At 46.8% G+C, this 18307-nt stretch overlaps 1 protein-coding gene across 1 annotated transcript in view; it reads right to left on the reverse strand.

Moving 5' to 3' along the window:
* The window catches only part of LOC141139984 (glutathione S-transferase 3-like), a 90783-nt gene extending 72990 nt beyond the window's left edge, over window positions 1-17793 (reverse strand). The window contains exon 1 of the mRNA XM_073626662.1: window positions 17667-17793. The gene's annotated coding sequence lies outside the window, so the exon portion shown is untranslated. The remainder of the gene's footprint in view (window positions 1-17666) is intronic.
* Window positions 17794-18307: the final 514 nt, after the last annotated feature.

The following is an 18307-nucleotide window of genomic DNA, read 5'->3' on the forward strand; positions in this document are numbered from 1 at the left end:
ATACAGAAAATTTTGAAAAAACCCCCCACATTTTTCTTAGTTTCTATTATAAGATGTTAAAAAGAAATAATCTTTTTTCATAAATTAAGGCCAAAATGTAGTTTGCTACATCTCATTTGGTAAAAATAACCCAAATAAGTGTATATTATATAGCCTGTGCGTAAGTTATAGAGTCTACAAACTATGGTATATATATTTCAAAATTGATAAGTCCTGATTTACTGACGGCTTATCTCATTTCTTGAGGCCTTAAAATGCCAGGACATGGTAATGCTAATCACATGGTACAGGGTGCCAGGTACCATGTTATGTGGGCCAATCACAGCAGGAGAATAGTAATCAAGCAGTCATATATGGAAGCCATTAATGACTGTTTTGTTTACATGTAATCATGTGATTGCTATGAGTGGTACTGAGAGCGGTGATCTGCTGTGTCCACCAGACACAGCGGTCATGGAATTGCGCGGATGTGTGCCCCAGGGGGTGCGCCAGTGCGCATGCGCACGTGATGCCTGCTCGCAGTAAAAGTACTGTGGGCGGGTGGCAAGTGGTTAAAGTGTATGCCAGTACAAAATAAAAACAAAAAAACACTCTGCAATACATACACATTTCTCTATGTTTTATCCCTAAAAACTCCACAGGTGCAGACACGAATTATTCTGTAGATCAAAATAAAATGTTTGATGGCTATAAGTCAATAGGTGTGCAAAGGACAGCTCTTTTCTCACATGAATAACAGATATTTTTTGCACTTAACAGCTATAACAAAACGCTTATATTGGTATATTTACCAATATAAGCTAATATAAGTTAATATTTTTTTGTATGCCACACCCAACATTCAATGCAGTGTAGTTATGTCCATTGTTTCCTGGGACCTCCACCACATTTCCTTTCCAAGTATCTCAAGTTCTGATGCTGGGAGTTATGTGTGGGGTTTCCATTCTATAGAATAAAGTGAAGTAGAGATTTAAAGACTAACTTCAAGTTTCATTTCACTTTAGTTTGTTTAGGTCAAACTGGCCCAAATGAACTATTTCCATTACTAAGAAATGCACCTGTTGTTAGTAGGCATATAAACTAAAATGAAGAACAAAGCATACCTTTCATTAAATCTTCACATTCTGGTATGGACTGTTACCAATCTCCAAGGTTTCACCACCCACCCCAAGATAACCCTTTACAGTCTCACACCGCATTGTAAATAGATTTAATACAATTCTCTGCCCTACAGTGGTATAATCTGCAGCCTACCTGTACGTACTCCTGTCTAAGCACTCTTTTTTAACATTAAGACCCAACCACACTGACCACCCAAAACCTCCTTGGGTGGGTTGGTACTTGGGTGGGTCTGTTTCGGCAGACCTTCCAGAGAACGGGGGTCTATCTGGTTTCGGCCAGATGGTCCCATGTGAAGTACCTCAGTCCCCGTCTGGAGCCTAACGCCCTGAGGGATCAGGGTAAGGTCCTTCCCTAGTGGAGGACCAGTGTTACAGCCGTTGCACGTTTTTGTGTGTCACTCTTTATGTGTGTGCACTTTTTTTGGGCACCGGGTGGAAGTTTTTCGGTGTGTTTTGAACTCCACTGGCTTTAAGAAAAAAAAAGACCAATGACTGTCTGTAACCACCTAGACCTAGACTATTACTACAAACTACATTCCCTGGAATAAACCAATTTCTTGCTCACAATAGACACATTTCCACCATCCCTCTCTGGTGGCTGACCATGTACACCCTACGCACTGCCCACACCCCATTACCTGAAAAACAACCCCCCCTTACCCATCAGACAGATTACTGCAACCTGCAATCCCTAAACCAACGCACATCTGCAAGATCAAACATTTATTACATTTTAGATTTAGTAAATTTCTTCAATTCACCAACAAAGGATATTTTTTTTACAACCTATAAAACATTTTTCTTTCCTTTTCATAACTGAGCACACTTTTTCTAGTGTGCTGCAAAGCTGCCTTTATTGTCTACTATTTTGAAAATACAGCATGAGTTGGCATTTAGAAAAACATGTTTATTATGGACATTTGTGGTCAGAATACCTCTATAATTCTTGCTCTCTCAACCTGTAAATGCTGCATCCTTACACTAGGCAGAAATACTAAATGAAACCAGGCATACAAACATCACATATGTTCAGTCCAGAGATGAGACACATCGTATTTATTATTATCAAGTCATCATGACTAAGCTGAAATAGTAGAAATAGGATACAGGGAGCAAAGAGAGGCTTATGGATTTTGTGGGGTGCCATGGAGTGGAGGGGGTGCAGTGTCAGGGCTGGGGGGGATGCTGTGTGTGTGTGTGGGGGGGGGGGGGGAATGCCAGGGCTATGGGGGTGAGGGGAGGGTCCCCTATCAGGGCTATGGGGGGTGCTGTGATGGCAAAGTGGAGGCATTTGATGGGCACAGTGACAGCATTTGATGCACACAGTGGCTGAAATTGATGGGCACAGTGGCTGCAATTGATGGGCACAGTGGTTGCAATTGATGTGCACAGTGGCTGCAATTGATGGGCACAGTGGCTGCGATTGAGGGCACAGTGGCTGCGATTGATGGCACAGTGGCTGCATTTGACGGGCCCAGTGGCTGCATTTGATGGCACAGTGGCTGCAATTGATGGGCACAGTGGCTGAAATTGATGGGCACAGTGGCTGCATTTGATGGGCACAGTGGCTGAAATTGATGGGCACAGTGGCTGCATTTGATGGGCACAGTGGCTGCAATTGATGTGCACAGTGGCTGCAATTGATGGGCACAGTGGCTGCATTTGATGGCACAGTGGCTGCAATTGATGGGCACAGTGGCTGAAATTGATGGGCACAGTGGCTGCAATTGAGGGCATAGTGGTGGCATCTGATGGACACAGTGACAGCATTTGATGGGCACAGTGGCTGCAATAGATGGGCACAGTGGCTGCATTTGATGGGCACAGTGACAGCATTTGATGGGCACAGTGGTTGCAATTGATGTGCACAGTGGCTGCAAATGAAGGGCACAGTGGCTGCAATTGACGGCACAGTGGCTGCATTTGATGGGCATAGTTCCTGCATTTGATGGCACAGTGGCTGCAATTGATGGGCACAGTGGCTGCAATTGAGGGCACAGTGGCTGCAATTGATGGCACAGTGGCTGCATTTGATGGGCACAGGGGCTGCAATTGATGGGCAAAGTGGCTGAAATTGATGGGCACAGTGGCTGCATTTGATGGGCACAGTGGCTGAAATTGATGGGCACAGTGGCTGCATTTGATGGGCACAGTGGTTGCAATTGATGGGCACAGTGGCTGCATTTGATGGCACAGTGGCTGCAATTGATGGGCACAGTGGCTGCAATTGATGGCCACAGGGGCTGCAATTGAGGGCATAGTGGTGGCATCTGATGGACACAGTGATAGCATTTGATGGGCACAGTGGCTGCAATAGATGGGCACAGTGGCTGCATTTGATGGGCACAGTGACAGCATTTGATGGGCACAGTGGTTGCAATTGATGTGCACAGTGGCTGCAAATGAAGGGCACAGTGGCTGCAATTGATGGCACAGTGGCTGCATTTGATGGGCATAGTTCCTGCATTTGATGGCACAGTGGCTGCAATTGATGGGCACAGTGGCTGCAATTGAGGGCACAGTGGCTGCAATTGATGGCACAGTGGCTGCATTTGATGGGCACAGTGGCTGCAATTGATGGCCACAGTGGCTGAAATTGATGGGCACAGTGGCTGCATTTAATGGGCACAGTGGCTGAAATTGATTTTGTGGGGTGCCATGGAGTGGAGGGGGTGCAGTGTCAGGGCTGGGGGGGATGCTGTGTGTGTGTGTGTGTGGGGGGGGTGGAATGCCAGGGCTATGGGGGTGTGGGGAGGGTCCCCTATCAGGGCTATGGGGGGTGCTGTGATGGCAAAGTGGAGGCATTTGATGGGCACAGTGACAGCATTTGATGCACACAGTGGCTGAAATTGATGGGCACAGTGGCTGCAATTGATGGGCACAGTGGTTACAATTGATGTGCACAGTGGCTGCAATTGATGGGCACAGTGGCTGCAATTGAGGGCACAGTGGCTGCGATTGATGGCACAGTGGCTGCATTTGATGGCACAGTGGCTGCAATTGATGGGCACAGTGGCTGAAATTGATGGGCACAGTGGCTGCATTTGATGGGCACAGTGGCTGCAATTGATGGGCACAGTGGTTGCAATTGATGTGCACAGTGGCTGCAATTGATGGGCACAGTGGCTGCAATTGAGGGCACAGTGGCTGCAATTGATGGCACAGTGGTTGCATTTGATGGGCACAGTGGCTGCAATTGATGGGCACAGTGGCTGCAATTGATGGGCACAGTGGCTACATTTGATGGGCACAGTGGCGGCATTTGATGGTCACAGTGACAGCATTTGATGGGCACGGTGGCTGCAATGGCTGCAATTGATGGGCACAGTGGCTGCAATTGATGGGCACAGTGGCTGCATTTGATGGGCACAGTGGCTGCATTTAATGGCACAGTGGCTGCAATTGATGGGCATAGTAGCTGCAATTGAGGGCACAGTGGCGGCATTTGATGGGCACAGTGACGGCATTTGATTGGCACAGTGGCTGCAATTGATGGGCGCAGTGGCTGCATTTGATGGCCACAGCGGTTGCAATTAATGTGCACAGTGGCTGCAATTGATGGGCACAGTGGCTGCAAATGAGGGCACAGCGGCTGCAATTGAGGGCACAGTGGCTGCAATTGATGGCACAGTGGTTGCATTTGATGGGCACAGTGGTTGCAATTGATGTGCACAGTGGCTGCAAATGATGGGCACAGTAGCAGCATTTGATGGGCACAGTGGTTGCAATTGATGGGCACAGTGGCTGCATTTGATGGACACAGTGACAGCATTTGATGGGCACAGTGGTTGCAATTGATGTGCACAGTGGCTGCAAATGATGGGCACAGTGGCTGTAATTGATGGCACAGTGGCTGCATTTGATGGGCATAGTTCCTGCATTTGATGGCACAGTGGCTGCAATTGATGGGCACAGTGGCTGCAATTGAGGGCACAGTGGCTGCAATTGATGGCACAGTGGCTGCATTTGACGGGCACAGTGGCTGCATTTGATGGCACAGTGGCTGCAATTGATGGGCACAGTGGCTGAAATTGATGGGCACAGTGGCTGCATTTGATGGGCACAGTGGCTGCAATTGATGGGCACAGTGGTTGCAATTGATGTGCACAGTGGCTGCAATTGATGGGCACAGTGGCTGCAATTGAGGGCACAGTGGCTGCAATTGATGGCACAGTGGTTGCATTTGATGGGCACAGTGGCTGCAATTGATGGGCACAGTGGCTGCAATTGATGGGCACAGTGGCTACATTTGATGGGCACAGTGGCGGCATTTGATGGTCACAGTGACAGCATTTGATGGGCACGGTGGCTGCAATGGCTGCAATTGATGGGCACAGTGGCTGCAATTGATGGGCACAGTGGCTGCATTTGATGGGCACAGTGGCTGCATTTAATGGCACAGTGGCTGCAATTGATGGGCATAGTAGCTGCAATTGAGGGCACAGTGGCGGCATTTGATGGGCACAGTGACGGCATTTGATTGGCACAGTGGCTGCAATTGATGGGCGCAGTGGCTGCATTTGATGGCCACAGCGGTTGCAATTAATGTGCACAGTGGCTGCAATTGATGGGCACAGTGGCTGCAAATGAGGGCACAGCGGCTGCAATTGAGGGCACAGTGGCTGCAATTGATGGCACAGTGGTTGCATTTGATGGGCACAGTGGTTGCAATTGATGTGCACAGTGGCTGCAAATGATGGGCACAGTGGCAGCATTTGATGGGCACAGTGGTTGCAATTGATGGGCACAGTGGCTGCATTTGATGGACACAGTGACAGCATTTGATGGGCACAGTGGTTGCAATTGATGTGCACAGTGGCTGCAAATGATGGGCACAGTGGCTGTAATTGATGGCACAGTGGCTGCATTTGATGGGCATAGTTCCTGCATTTGATGGCACAGTGGCTGCAATTGATGGGCACAGTGGCTGCAATTGAGGGCACAGTGGCTGCAATTGATGGCACAGTGGCTGCATTTGATGGGCACAGTGGCTGCATTTGATGGCACAGTGGCTGCAATTGATGACACAGTGGCTGCAATTGATGGACACAGTGGCTGCATTTGATGGGCACAGTGGCGGCATTTGATGGGCACAGTGACTGCTTTTGATGGGCACAGTGGCTGCAATTGATGGACATAGTGGCTGCATTTGATGGGCACAGTGGCTACAATTAATGGGCACAGTGATGGCATTTGATGGGCACAGTGACAGCATTTGATGGGCACAGTGCCTGCAATTGATGGGCACAGTGGCTGCATTTGATGGGCACAGTGGTTGCAGATGATGTGCACGGTGGCTGCAAATGATGGACACAGTGACTGCAATCGATGGGCACAGTGGCTGCAATTGATGGCACAGTGGCTGCATTTGATGGGCACAGTGGCTGCATTTGATGGCACAGTGGCTGCAATTTATGGGCATAGTGGCTGCAATTGAGGGCACAGTGGCGGCATTTGATGGGCACAGTGACAGCATTTGCTGGGCACAGTGGCTGCAATTGATGGGCGCAGTGGCTGCATTTGATGGGCACAGTGGTTGCAATTGATGTGCACAGTGGCTGCAATTGATGGGCACAGTGGCTGCAATTGAGGGCACAGTGGCTGCAATTGATGGGCACAGTGGCTGCAATTGATGGGCACAGTGGCTGCATTTGATGGGCACAGTGGCGGCATTTGATGGTCACAGTGAGAGCATTTGATGGGCATGGTGGCTGCAATTGATGGGCACAGTGGCTGCAATTGATGGGCACAGTGGCTGCATTTGATGGGCACAGTGACAGCATTTGATTGGCACAGTGGCTGCAATTGATGGGCGCAGTGGCTGCATTTGATGGCCACAGTGGTTGAAATTGATGTGCACAGTGGGTGCAATTGATGGGCACAGTGGCTGCAATTGAGGGCAAAGTGGCTGCAATTGATGTGCACAGTGGTTGCAATTGATGGGCACAGTGGTTGCAATTGATGTGCACAGTGGCTGCAATTGATGGGCACAGTGGCTGCAATTGAGGGCACAGTGGCTGCAATTGATGGCACAGTGGTTGCATTTGATGGGCACAGTGGCTGCAATTGATGGGCACAGTGGCTGCATTTGATGGGCACAGTGGCGGCATTTGATGGTCACAGTGACAGCATTTGATGGGCAAGGTGGCTGCAATTGATGGGCACAGTGGCTGAAATTGATGGGCACAGTGGCTGCATTTGATGGGCACAGTGGCTGCATTTGATGGCACAGTGGCTGCAATTGATGGGCATAGTGGCTGCAATTGAGGACATAGTGGCGGAATTTGATGGGCACAGTGACGGCATTTGATTGGCACAGTGGCTGCAATTGATGGGTGCAGTGGCTGCATTTGATGGCCACAGTGGTTGCAATTGATCTGCACAGTGGCTGCAATTGATGGGCACAGTGGCTGCAATTGAGGGCACAGTGGCTGCAATTGATGGCACAGTGGTTGCAATTGATGGGCAAAGTGGCTGCAATTGATGGGCACAGTGGTTGAAATTGATGTGCACAGTGGCTGCAATTGATGGGCATAGTGGCTGCAATTGAGGGCACAGTGGCTGCAATTGATGGCACAGTGGTTGCATTTGATGGGCACAGTGGTTGCATTTGATGGGCACAGTGGCTGCAATTGATGGGCACAGTGGCTGCAATTGATGGGCACAGTGGCTGCATTTGATGGGCACAGTGGCGGCAATTGATGGGCACAGTGGCTGCATTTGATGGGCACAGTGGCTGCATTTGATGGCACAGTGGCTGCAATTGATGGGCATAGTGGCTGCAATTGAGGGCACAGTGGCGGCATTTGATGGGCACAGTGACAGCATTTGATTGGCACAGTGGCTGCAATTGATGGGCACAGTGGCTGCATTTGATGGACACAGTGACAGCATTTGATGGGCATAGTTCCTGCATTTGATGGCACAGTGGCTGCAATTGATGGGCACAGTGGCTGCAATCGATGGCACAGTGGCTGCATTTGATGGGCACAGTGGCTGCATTTGATGGGCACAGTGGCTGCATTTGATGGCACAGTGGCTGCAATTGATGGCGCAGTGGCTGCAATTGATGGGCACAGTAGCTGCATTTGATGGGCACAGTGACAGCATTTGATGGGCACAGTGGTTGCAATTGATGTGCACAGTGGCTGCAAATGATGGGCACAGTGGCAGCATTTGATGGGCGCAGTGGTTGCAATTGATGGGCACAGTGGCTGCATTTGATGGACACAGTGACAGCATTTGATGGGCATAGTTCCTGCATTTGATGGCACAGTGGCTGCAATTGATGGGCACAGTGGCTGCAATCGATGGCACAGTGGCTGCATTTGATGGGCACAGTGGCTGCATTTGATGGGCACAGTGGCTGCATTTGATGGCACAGTGGCTGCAATTGATGGCGCAGTGGCTGCAATTGATGGGCATAGTGGCTGCATTTGATGGCACAGTGGCTGCATTTGATGGGCACAGTGATTGCAATTGATGTGCACAGTGGCTGCAACTGATGGCACAGTGGCTACATTTGATGGCACAGTGGCTGCAATTGATATACACAGTGGATGCAATTGATGGACACAGTGGATGCAATTGATGGGCACAGTGGATTCAATTGATGGGCACAGTGAGGCTGCAATTGATGGGTTTTTTTCGGTATTTTTCAGAATTTTTCAGTTTGTTTGTGCCCCCCCCCCCCCAAAAAAAAATGTTGAGCACCAGCCGCCACTGACTGCATATTTTTTATTTTTTATTTACCCTGACATACAATTTAAGGATAAAAGTTGATGTCAGAACAAATAACCTCTTAGTTTATTGCAGAAATTCCCAAACCCATCAGAATTTTTCAATTTTTTAAAAATTAAATCATCCTAGTATAGGGTGCTAGGCAAATGTTGCTTTTGGCTCCTTCTGAGGTCAAGGGAGCCAAGATTATTTGCTATGGTGTGTTCAGGGTTTCACAGGCTGGGAGTTTGATTCCTTCCCTTGCATTTGATGGGCACAGTGGCTGCAATTGATGGCACAGTGGCTGCAATGAATGGGCACAGTAGATGCATCTGATGGGCACAGTGACAGCATTTGATGGGCACAGTGGTTGCAATTGATGGGCACAGTGGCTGCATTTGATGGGCACAGTGACAGCATTTGATGGGCACAGTGGCTCCAATTTATGGGCACAGTGGCTGCAATTGATGGCACAGTGGCTGCATTTGATGGGCATAGTTCTTGCATTTGATGGCACAGTGGCTTCATTTGATGGCACAGTGGCTGCAATTAATGGCACAGTGGCTGCAATTGATAGGCACAGTGGCTGCATTTGATGGGCAAGTAGGAACAAACGATCTGTCTCCTCCCCCAGTCAGTCTTATCCCCATACAGTTAAAACACACCCAGGGAACACACATTTAACCACTTGATCGCCCCCCTAGTGTTAACCCCTTCCCTGCCAGTGATATTTACACAGTAATCAGTGCATTTTTATAGCTCTGATCGCCGTATAAATGTCAATGGTCTCAAAAATGTGTCAAAAGTGTCCGATCTGTCCATCGCAATGTCGCAGTACTGCTAAAAAACGCAGATCACCGCCATTACTAGTAAAAAAATTAAAATGCCATAAAAATGCCATAAATCTTTCCCATAGTTTGTAGACGCTATAACTTTTGCGCAAACCAATCAATATATGCTTATTGCGTTTTTTTTTAACCAAAAATATGTAGAAGAATATATATCGGCCTAAACTGATGAAGACGTTTGTTTTTTAACCAAGCTGACCACTGGGCACCTAAACCCCCTTCCTAACTAGACCAATTTTCAGCTTTCAGTGCTCTCACATTTTGAATGACAATTATTCAGTCATGCAACGCTGTACGTATATGGGTACGGCTGAGTATGGCTGGGTATGGCTGGGTATGGATGGGATGGCTGGGTACGGCTGAGTACGGCTGGGTACAGCTGAGTACGGCTGGGTATTGCTGGATATGGCTGAATATGGCTGGGTATGGCTGAGTATGGCTGGGTATGGCTGAGTATGGATGGGGTGGATGGGATGTCTGAGCATGGATGGATGGATGAGTATTGCTGAGGATGGATGGCTGAGCATGGCTGGATGAGTATTGCTGAGTATGGATGGATGGCTGAGCATGGATGGATGGATGAGTATGCTGAGTATGGATGATTGAGCATGGATGGATGAGTATGCTGAGTATGGATGGCTGAGCATGGATGGATGAAAGGCTGGATGAGGCTGCAATGGGCACATATCAGTGCTGTGGGCAATACAGATCCAGCCCACAGCACTGCTGCACTGCTGCCACAGATCTCTCCCCTCTCCGCTCACACTGTACCGATCAGTACAGAGAGGGGAGAGAAGAACCGGACGTGACGCCGGTTTGTTTTATTTGACGGAGCGATCACATGGTAAACGCCCGCTGTCAGCGGCCATTTACTGTGGTCACGGATATTCCCAGATGTGCGCCCCAGGGGGCGCGCGGGAGCGGGATTGTAGGAGGACGTCAATGTACGCCCTTCCAGAGTTATGGAGCTGCGCTGTAGCCGTCATTCGTTACTGGTTAAAAACATTTTTGGGGATAATTATTATAGCAAAAAGTTAAAAATATTGTTTGTTTTTTTTCAAAATTGTTGCTCTTTTTTTGTTTATAGCGCAAAAAATAAAAACCGCAGAAGTGATTAAATACTACCAAAAGAAAACTCTATTTGCGGGAAAAAAAGGACTTCAATTTTGTTTGGGTACAGCGTTGCACGACTGCGCAATTGTCAGTTAAAGTGACGCAGTGCCATATCGCAAAAAACGGCCTGGTCATTAACCACTGTATTACCCAGCCATAGTCATATGGTGTCGCAGGTGGGATCTCCCATCCTGGGTGGGCGTCATATGACGTCCTTGGCTTTCCGCCGCTACTGCAGGCCCCTGGGGGCCCGCAGCGTGGCGATCGAGGGATCCGCCATGCCCCTCAAGACACAGCCGTTCCCCGATGTGGGTAATGAGCAGGTGGCGGAGTGTGAGAAGCATGGTGACCGGCTGTATCCAATCACAGCCAGTCACTATGCAGAGCAACGTACAAGCCGCTTGTGCGCACCCCCCGGGGGGCGCGCAGCACGGCGATCGGGGTTGAGGCTTTTTCCTCTGACAAAGCCCAACCCCGATCAGGGTAAAGAGCCAATGAAATTGGCTCTTTACCACGTGACCGGCTGTGTCCAATCACAGACGGTCACAAATGTCAACAAACCGCAGTGTAACGGCTGTTGCTGGGTTCTTCTCCTCACACACCGATCCATTGTGAGGAGAAGATCAGCTAACAGTGTGTTACAGATTAAAGGTACAGTTACAGATTATTCTACAGTGTCCAGATTGCCCCCCCCCAATGAAGAGTACCTGTTACCACAGTACCTGTCACCAGAGTACCTGTCACAGGAGTACCTGTCACCACAGTACCTGTCCTCCGGAGTAACTGTCACCACAGTACCTGTCACCACAGTACCTGTCACAGGAGTACCTGTCACCACAGTACCTGTCACAGGAGTACCCTTCACCACAGTACCTGTCACTGGAGTACCTGTCACAGGAGTACCTGTTACCAGATTACCCGCCATCAGAGTACCTGCCATCAGAGTACCTGTCACCAGAGTACCCGCCATCAGAGTACCTGTCACCAGAGTACACGCCATCAGAGTACCCGCCACCAGAGTACCTGCCATCCATCCATCCTGTCAGAGTACCTGTCCCGTGATCCCATCAGGAGTACCTGTCTGGAGCCATTTACTACCAAGGTGCGGCCCATTAGTCCCTGACGTTCAGCCTATTAGTCCCTGACGTGCAGCCCATCAGTGTCACCCGTCATACAGCCACTATGTCCAGAAAGGTATACACGCCAGAAGAGGCATATCAAATTCTGAAGTCTGACTGATGAGAGCAACGGGGAACTCTTACCGCCCAGTTCTGATTCCAATTCTGGTTCGGAATATGAGCCCCCTGAAGACAGCACATAAGGAGGAGGAAGCAGTCCATCCAAAAAGAAGATGGTCTGAACACCAGGCAGCTACCAGCAGTGCCAACTGCGCTAGACCCAGTACAAGCGCTGCTAGACCCCAGGAGGAAAGGCCCAGTACAAGTGCAGGAATTGCACGCCAAAGAATTAGGGCCCAAACCCAGCTTCCAGATGCCTTGGCAAACCCATTGTGGCTGCCTTCTAGCACAGGGTCAGCCACGATCCCCCCTTTCGCAGCACAGCTAGGTGTGCAATTCAACACAGAAGGTTTTTCCGAAAATTATTTTTTTAATTTATTTTTCACTGACGAATTAGTTCAAGGCATCGTGTACCACACCAACCTTTTTGCCCAACAATTCATTGAAAATAACCCCAGCTCAAGCTATACCCACCCTTTTGAATGGAGACCCCTAACAGTGGAGTAGCTTAAATTGTTTTTAGGCCTAACACTCAACATGGGGCTTACAAAAAAAATGAAGACGTACATAAATATTGGTCGACCAACCCTATCCACCACATGCCAATTTTTTCATCTGTCATGTCCAGGTCCCGATATGAAATTATAATGCGCTTCCTGCATTTCAACAATAATTCACAGTGCCCCCCCCCCCCCCTCGAAATAACCCAGACTCAGATAAATTATATAAAATTCGCCCCTAATTGATTTTTTCTGCAAGAGATTTGTTAAAATGTATATCCCTGACAAGAACATCTCTGTGGACGAACCCCTGGTCCATTTCACAGGCCGGCTGGGAATCAAGCAGTATATCCCTAGTAAGAGGGCGAGGTACGGGCTGAAGCTCAACAAGCTCTGTGAAAGCTCCATCGGATATGTGCACTCATTCCACGTGTACGAAGGCAAAGACTCCCAGCTCCAGCCCCCCGAGTGTCCACTGTACATGGGAATAAGCGGAAAAATTGTCTGGGAGTTGGCATTTCCACTCCTCCAAAAGGGGTATCACATTTACATGGACAATTACTATACCAGTTTGCCGCTTTTCCACCACCTATACCTAAAAAATACTTTGGCCTGGTACAGCAAGGAAAAACAGAAAGGGCTTCCCACAGAATCTAGTCACCACAACGCTACAAAGGGGGGAATCGACTAGCTTGAGGAACGAGGAAGTATTGGCTGTGAAGTTGAGGGATAGGAAAGATGTGTACATCATGTCCACCATCCATGATGACACCTCAGTGGAACTTCGCAGAAGACGCGGTACCGTTCGAAAGCCTTCCTGTATCCTCGAGTGCAAAAAATTCATGGGGGGGGGGGGATTTAAATGATCAAATGTTGCAGCCCCTATTTATTAACACGAAAATCCCTGTTCTGGTATAAAAAAGTTGCAGTTTACTTTTTTCATTTGGCCATGTATAATTCTTTCATCATTTATCAAAAATCGACGGAAACACCCAACACCTTCCTAAAGTTTATTGAAGAGATTGTCACTGCCCTGATATATCAACAAGTATCCCCCCCAGAAAGCATTCACTCCGATTGTGTCAGCAGACTACATGAGCACCATTTTCCTGACCATATTCCACCATCAGGATCCAGAAGACGACGCCAAAAAAAATGTCGGGTGTGCACCAAAAGAGGAGTAAGGAAAGACACCAGTTTCCATTGTCCCCAATGTCCCTCCCAACCCGGCCTTTGCATCGGAGAATGCTTCAGACACTATCACACTCTTGTAAACCATTAGCCCATATTTCCCCGTTTTCAATTTCTGTCCTGAATATTTCCCTGATGCCTCAACCAACCATATCATTGCCTTCCATGTGAACTGACCCTGGCCTGTTTATCGACTATGCCTCTGCCTGCCGTCTGCATTGTTTATCCGCCATGTTTCTGCCTTTCACGTGAACTGACCCTGGAACATCGACTATGCCTCTGCCTACCGTCTATTTCTGCCCTTTACCTGCACTGACCTCAGCCTGTTGACCATGTTTTTGTCTGCCCCTTGGACTAATCTTTAACCCTGCTACACAGGGGTCTCACATATGTGAGGGGCTCCAGAATAGTGTTCTTAGTTGAGAAAAACAGTTTTTGGTTTTCTGTGTTCCCAGAACAGGGTCTGGTTGTCCAGAGGCTTCAAAGAGATTTGGGTGGGAGAAGCCTCTACCCCTGTCCCCATTCTTTCCTGACTGATGCCTTAAGCTTGATGGTCATGCCTGCTCCCTGAACAAATACTTTGGCTGTGCTGACCATATCTCTGCCTGTACTAACTATGGACAGTATTCCTGCCTGCTGCCTGTTTTGCTGTCGCTGTCCACGTTCCTGCCTGCTGCCTGGACTGATGCTCTCCTCTGTGGACCACTGCACTACTAAAACCGCAGGTAATCTTTTCTTTACCCTTTGCTCAGCAGAATGTATTTTGGTTTGTAATTGGTATGTACAGTACATGCTATGTGTTAGAAATATGACGGGCCTTCAAAAATGTGATAGGTTGGCAGGAATTTATGTGTGTAATTTATGCTCCTAGAACGCCTGACAGTGCTACTTGGATGTTGGGCCTCTGTATGTGGCCAGGCTGTGTAAAAGTCTCACACATGTGCTATCGCCATACTCAGGAGGAGTAGCAGAATGTATTTTGGGGTGTCATTTTTGCTATGTACATGCTGTGTGTTGGAAATATATTATAAATGGATAACTTTGTGTAAAAAAAATGCGTTTTAAATTTTTTTCCACATTTTCCAAAAACTTCTGGAAAAAAATGAACTGTTCAAAAGACTCATTATGGCTCATAGATTTTACATTGGGGTGTTAGCTTTCCAAAATGGGGTCATTTTGTGGGCATTTCCATTGTCCTGGTACTCCAGGGCCTTCAAAAGTGTGATAGGTTGTCAGGAAATTATATGTGTAATTTATGCTCCTAGAACGCCTGACGGTGCTACTTGGATGTTGGGCCTCTATATGTGGCCAGGCTATGTAAAAGTCTCACACATGTGCTATCGCCATACTCAGGAGGAGTAGCAGAATGTATTTTTGGGTGTAATATTTGCTTTGTACATGCTGTGTGTTGGAAATATCTTATAAATGGACAACTTTGTGTAAAAAAAAAATGCGTTTTCATTTTTTCCCACATTTTCCAAAAACTTCTGGAAAAAAATGAACAGTTCAAAAGACTCATTATGCCTCATAGATTATACATTGGGGTGTTAGCTTTCCAAAATGGGGTCATTTTGTGGGCATTTCCATTGTCCTGGTGCTCCAGGGCCTTCAAAAGTGTGATAGGTTGTCAGGAAATTATATGTGTAATTTATGCTCCTAGAACGCCTGACAGTGCTACTTGGATGTTGGGCCTCTGTATGTGGCCAGGCTATGTAAAAGTCTCACACGTGTGGTATCGCCGTACTCAGGAGGAGTAGCAGAATGTATTTTGGGGTGTCATTTTTGCTATGTACATGCTATGTGTTGGAAATATCTTATAAATGGACAACTTTGTGTAAAAAAAAATGCGTTTTAATTTTTTTCCCACATTTTCCAAAAACTTCTGGAAAAAAAATGAACCATTCAAAAGACTCATTATGCCTTATAGATTAAACATGGGAGTGTTAGCTTTCCAAAATGGGGTCATTTTGTGGGCGTTTCCATTGACCTGGTGCTCCAGGGCCTTCAAAAGTGTGATAGGTTGTCATCAAATGAGATGTGCAATGTATGCTCGTAGAACGCCTAGAGGTGCTACTTGGATGTTGGACCTCTGTATGTGGCCAGGCTGTGTAAAAGTCTCACACATGTGGTATCGCTATACTCAGGAGGAGTACCAGAATGTATTTTGGGGTGTCATTGCAAGTTTTCATGTGCGGTGTGAGAGAAATAACTTGCTATTATGACAATTTTGTGTAAAAAAAAAAAAAAAAATCTTCATTTTCCCAAGAATTGTGGGAAAAAATTACAACTTAAAAAAACTCAATATGCCTCTTACTAAATACCTTGGAATGTCTGCTTTCCAAAAAGGAGTCATTTGGGGGGTACTTGTACTTTCCTGGCTTGTTAGGGTCTCAAGAAATGAGTTGGGCCTTCAGTACATCAGGTGTGATCAGGTGTGATCGATTTTCAATGATTTGCACCATAGCTTGTAGACTATAACTTTCACAGAAACCAAATAATATACACTAATTTGGGTTATTTTTACTAAAGATATGTAGCAGTATACATTTTGACCTAAATTTATGAATAAAAATGACTTATTTGCAAAATTTTACAATAGAAACTAAAAAAAGTGTTTTTTTTTTTCAAAATTTTCGCTTCTATTGCAAAAAATAAATAACCTAGTGATGATTAAATACCTCCAAAAGAAAGCTCTGTTTGTGAGAAAAAAATGATAAAAATGTTGTTTGGATACAGTGTAGCATGACTGAGTAATTGTCATTCAAAGTGTGAGAGCGCTGAAAGCTAATAATTGTTCTGGGCAGGAAGGGTGTATAAATGTCCTGTATTAAAGTGGTTAAGCAGCCAAATCTTCCAGTCTGTAAGCGGTTAATTACCACTGGGTTTTTCCTTTTTTGCTATATAAATGAAAAAAATACAAAAAAAAAACAGATTTTACTTAGCTTCTATTATAAGATGTTGAAAAGAAATAATCTTTTTTCATAAATAAATAACCCTTTACAGTCTCACACCGCATTGTAAATAGATTTAATACAATTCTCTGCCCTACAGTGGTATAATCTGCAGCCTACCTGTATGTACTCCTGTCCAAGCACTCTTTTTTAACATTAAGACCCACCACTGACCACCCAAAACCTCCTCCTCTAAGACTGTCAGCCACTTAGCCACTGCTGAACCAGCAGAATTTATGAAGAAATCCCCGACTCCATACTGATGGCCATGTTAAATAAACCCAAAACCAATGACTGTCTGTAACCACCTAGACCAGTGATGGCGAACCATTTTGAGCCCGAGTGCCCAAACTGCAACACAAAACCAACGTATTCATTTCAAAGTGCCAACATATACAGAACTTGATGAGCGTGTGCTGTGATGTCTGGGGGTGAACATAGGACACATCAGAAATCATTGTGTATTCACTATGTAGTCATAGTGTTTTGTACAAGAAGATCTAAAACTAGAACACATTTTGACAAAAGTTACATTTTTTGGAAGCTGTCCTAGCATTGTGCAATCAAATTCCAGTATCACTATTCTACTAACTATACATTAATATTCAATACACTCAAGTTGCATGACAGGTGCACTTTAAATTACTAGTTGTTCAGTAGAAGCACTGGCTGGATGATAAAGAAATCCTGTTACAGGGGGTGACATGCAACCAGCAACTCTCCAGCTGCAGCAGAACTTCCAGTCCCCCCATACCCTGCTGGGGCACATTATGCACTCTTTGTTTGACAAGGTATGTTGAGATCTGTAGTTCTACTCCAGCTGAAGAAGTACTGGTTGCCCTGCTGCATTGCTGTAACAGAAGACTACTTGAAAAATCTCTCATTCCTGACTATGTTCACAGTCCTATATGTCCAGGAAACATCCTTCTGAACGTGAACACTCAAGGACAACTGTAACAATGCTTTACCAATGCGGTTCACTCACAATGCCTGTGCAGATCATTGCATGTCGAATGCAAACTCCCAGCAGCAGCTCTACACCTCCTCCCTGTATAATGCCAATGATTCTGTACTGTCTGTCATGTGACTCTGGTGTCATGAAATACAGGGGGAAGAGAGGGACAAAAACTATATGTATTTACATCTCACTCAGGGCCGGACTGGGCATAAAAACCAGCCCTGGAAAAAATTTCATACCAGCCCCATAGCATTATTATACCAGCCCAACAGCATAACTTTCTTGTTCATGAAAGGGAAAACCATGTAGTTTAAAACACATAGGACAGATATGAAAGCACATAGGGCTTTATATATATATAAAAGCAAATTCCAGTTGAAAGTGGGCAATCATCAAGGAGGACACCATGAACTCGAAAACGTGGGGGGGGGGGGGGGGCGGGGACTCTGTTGACCAGAGACCACCTTCTGCAGAAAGAATACACTAAGGTAAGGGGGGGTAACTGATATAAGGGGGAAACCTTTATATCAGATCAGTGCCCCCTTACATTATTGTATTCATGCCCCCCTTACATCAGTGACCCCCCTCAGACTGGCCTGGCGGTTCTGTCACTGACCTCCTCTCAGGTGCACCGTGCAGGGCTTAGTCAGTCGGCTCCAGCTCGGTGG

The sequence above is a fragment of the Aquarana catesbeiana genome, linkage group LG04, assembly GCF_042186555.1.
Source record: "Aquarana catesbeiana isolate 2022-GZ linkage group LG04, ASM4218655v1, whole genome shotgun sequence".
NCBI classification, from domain to species: domain Eukaryota; kingdom Metazoa; phylum Chordata; class Amphibia; order Anura; family Ranidae; genus Aquarana; species Aquarana catesbeiana.